Source organism: Microplitis mediator, chromosome 5 (genome assembly GCF_029852145.1).
Source record: "Microplitis mediator isolate UGA2020A chromosome 5, iyMicMedi2.1, whole genome shotgun sequence".
NCBI classification, from domain to species: Eukaryota; Metazoa; Arthropoda; class Insecta; order Hymenoptera; family Braconidae; genus Microplitis; species Microplitis mediator.
Window position 1 is genome coordinate 12468256 of NC_079973.1, and position 3959 is coordinate 12472214.

Sequence of the window (3959 nt, forward strand, 5' to 3'; positions counted from 1 at the left end):
AATAAAAACCATTAAAATTAAAATTAAATAATTCGTTAAAAATATATATACACACATAAATTTATTACTGATAATAATCGCACAAAGCTAAATTTTTGAAAATCAAATTTAAAACAATAGCTTTTACATTTTAAAAAATTTTTGATGTCTAGTAGAAAATTAATAATATAACTGACATAAAATAAATATAAATGAAAATAAAAAGTCTATGGATTCTCACATCTATTTCAAGTTGCATTCTTATATCCATGATGACAAACGCAGCAACCTAATTCAAACATGAAAATTAAAGCTTGATAAAAAACTCCTCCAGGTTGTAAAACCGCCACTGTTGTCATATTACTCTGCATTATTGTTCGTCAACTTTAATTACTATTTCTCTTGATTTACATTCATCAATAATCTTATTAACGTGTGATTTTTTTGTTTACTAAATGAATCTCTTAACCTTCGACAGTAAAGTCAATTGTGATAAATATTTCCGACGACGATCATTCTGGTATGTCTTATCTACACAAAATTATTAATTTATACTAAATTTATTTAATGCAATACAATTTAATTACCGTAAACAATAATCAGTACAATTTCAAAACTTACCAATTTCAACAGGTGTTGAAAATATTTATTTGTATACTGAACTTAATATAATTACTGTGAACTTAATGTAATACTTTATTGACATTAATTAGTTGTTGGTGTTCATTTAGTATAATATTATCACGCCTGGAATCAATTAATTAAATATTTATTAATCAGCTGTTAAATTTAGACGGCGTGAATTTAAAATTTTTACCTCAACATGTCCTTTGGTATGAACGTAAATTGTTTTGAAGTTTTTTGATAATTACACTGAGAAAAAATTTCTCTTCGGGCAATTAAATCGGTTTTGTTAAATTCTGTTAAACTGATATTTATTTGGGACAACTAAATTTCATTACGTCAATATAATCTATTTTGTCATTTTTAACAAATGAATTAATAGACTCTATTTGGTTGACATTAATATTTCTCTCTCTAAGATAATAAAATCGTTTGGTAAAGTTAAGAAAATATTTATTTAATGGACAACTAAACTATTTTATAGTGCCAACAAATCCAAATATTCAAGCAAAATATTATTATATTAACTCTAATAATAATATTATTACTAAGACACAAAAAAATAGATTCATTCAGAATAAATATATATATATATATATATATATATATATATATATATATATATATATATATATATATATATATATGTTTGAGGTTAATAAATATATATTTGAACCTAATGATTATTGATTTAAAAGTTATGGTGCTAGGCAGCAGCAGAGGAAGTAGTTCAGTGCTCGCCACTAGATCGCGCCCACCAGTTGTAGTGTCCCTGGTAAGAAACTAATTTCAGAATTATTATATTCCCAACTTAAAGCACTTATAAGAAAGGTTTATCTACTGTAAATTAGCAGAGTGCCGAGTACCATTTTTTGAAAGTAATATAGGGGTATCCTATATTACTATTAATAACTCATTCTCTAAGGATCACTCATATATTTCATTATGACTACTTTATAAGCTCTACAGATAATCAATTTGATTTTATGCTTGCTACTAAACGCGTAATTATCTTAACTAAATATTTTATAGTTTCTAATAATTTGTTTTGTTGGTGGCTTATAAAATATTTAGTTAAAACAACCAAATATATGATTGGCAATGGGCAATCAAATCATTTTGTTGTCATAACTAAAATTTAGTTGTCAGGAGAAAATTTTTTTCGCAGTGTAATTTCAACCAGAAATTTTTTGTTTTTTAAATAATTTTCTAATTCATTAATTTGGAATTTATTTACAATCTGGTCTATATGGATGTCAAGATTTATAAATAGCGGCAACATTGCCTGTAGTTTCAAACCAGGGCCTGTCTGATTCAAAATAATGAAATTGGTGTTTTCAACATCTATAAGTACCCCATTATCCAAGAATAGGGCCTTTACTTCATTATTTTTTACGTTGATGATTTTCGTTCTATAGAAATGTTTCTTATATTCAAGGATACAAATAGTATCCTCGAATTTATTCATGATAGATTTTTTATTTCTTGTATCAATTAAATTCATTAATTTGTTTATTTTATGACAGTTTTGGGGATTTTTGATCCCTCGTATTTTTATAGATTTATTGTTTTTTATTTTAACGTCAGTTATTAATAAAATAAATTTTTCTGTTAAAGATTTTTCCATTTTTATTGCTTTTATAATTAAAAAAAAAACACTAAAAAAAAAATAATAATTACTATTTAAGATAATAAATGAATGCATAAAATGCAATAAATGTGAATAATTCGCATATTCGGACACACACGCGACTCGCACACACAGACACACGTAAACTCGCAAACACTCACTGTTTAATAGTTTTATTTATTTTATTAGAATTTGACAAACATTCACCCCCGATTATTTATAGTTTACAAATAAATAAATTTTTTAATTTTATTTCATTACCTTTTATTTTTTTCTGCTATTTTAATTTTGATTTTGAATAAATTTTATTTTACACTTTTCAGTTGACGTTAGCAATGGATCTAAATTAATTAGCCCTCAGCAATTATAATTTACAGTTTTGGGACTATGTCCCTACCTTTTCTTCCGGTCATGCGTTGACGTGAAAAACCACAGTAGTGGGAGCAGAAAATGGCAAATGAATGATTACAATTATATTATTGTACTTGTGTAGGTAAACACTCGCCACCTGGTATTTGTACACACATACACACACACACACACACACACACACACACACACACACACAAACACTCAGACATCATTCTGAAAATAGTCAGAACAGCTTCCTAGGACCTCAAATCGTCGATATCTGATGAAAACTCGATTTTCGAAAATCGGACCGAAACCAATAACTTCCCTTTTTTTGAAAATTTGCAATTTTCTTAGCGGGAAGTTAAAAATTGTAGCTAAAACTGAAGACCAAATGCCATGAATCCACTCACAAATTTTAGAAATATCAAAAAACAATTATATATAAACAATAGTACTAAAATATTAGGCCGCACAATAAGAGTTGATCACGTATCAGACTATAAACCTTCAAAGGATTCTTAAAGAGTCGATGATATTACGAAATAATTAAGATCCGAAGGAAGTGGTCCTCCCTGATTAAGAAAAATGATTTGGAATGATTCAAAACAATTAGAAATGATTTAAAACAATTTGAATCGCCTAGTATATAGATATACACTTAGCATGGAGCAAATCATTTTTCTTAATCAGGGCTAAAAAATATCGATAAGTTATAAAAGACTAAAAGACATTATTAAATAAAGTAATAAAATTGTTTAATAATATATTTTTAAATCAACAATGTATATAATAAATATTTATATTGTTCTTTTTACAGGGTGGTATCAATCCTAACTGTGTTTGTCAATAAAACATTATTATTGAGCAAAGGTGTAAATCTGGATACTTCTTTATTCATAACTTGGTTCTAGTGTCTTACTATACTGATAAATACACAATGATGGTCAATACCTATTTTTTATAAAAAATTGTGCGCTCGACAAAAAAAAACGTCTTATGTATGGTAAATCATATGTGATAAATCTCACTATAACTCTCAGATGCTTTATAAAAAGCTTCTTTTAAGTAAAATAATACGCGGGGAATTTTTTTTTTCTTTTCAAGTAACAAGAACACGTGCGTCAAGAAAATCAAAGTATTTTTTTCAATACGGTCGCGGTTTTATTTAAATATCTCATGAAATATGCAGATTATAGGAAAAAAATGTAAAAACAATTTGTAGATAGTAAAATTTTCTATGAAAAAGATTTCGTGATATTTTGTGATAAGTCCCATTGTTTCGCTGGAAAAGTAAAAAGATCTTAAAATTTACTATAAATTTGATTTCAAGCACCAATAACTTTTAAACAGATGAATTTATCAAAAAATGATA

The 3959-nt window shown here is 26.4% G+C and overlaps 1 long non-coding RNA gene across 1 annotated transcript; it reads right to left on the bottom strand.

Moving 5' to 3' along the window:
* On the bottom strand, positions 1–1030 carry LOC130668420 (uncharacterized). The gene is made up of 3 exons (XR_008990012.1): positions 797–1030; positions 601–726; positions 1–510 (listed from the first exon to the last, which is right to left on the bottom strand). It is a non-coding gene; the product is annotated as an uncharacterized LOC130668420 (long non-coding RNA).
* Positions 1031–3959: the final 2929 nt, after the last annotated feature.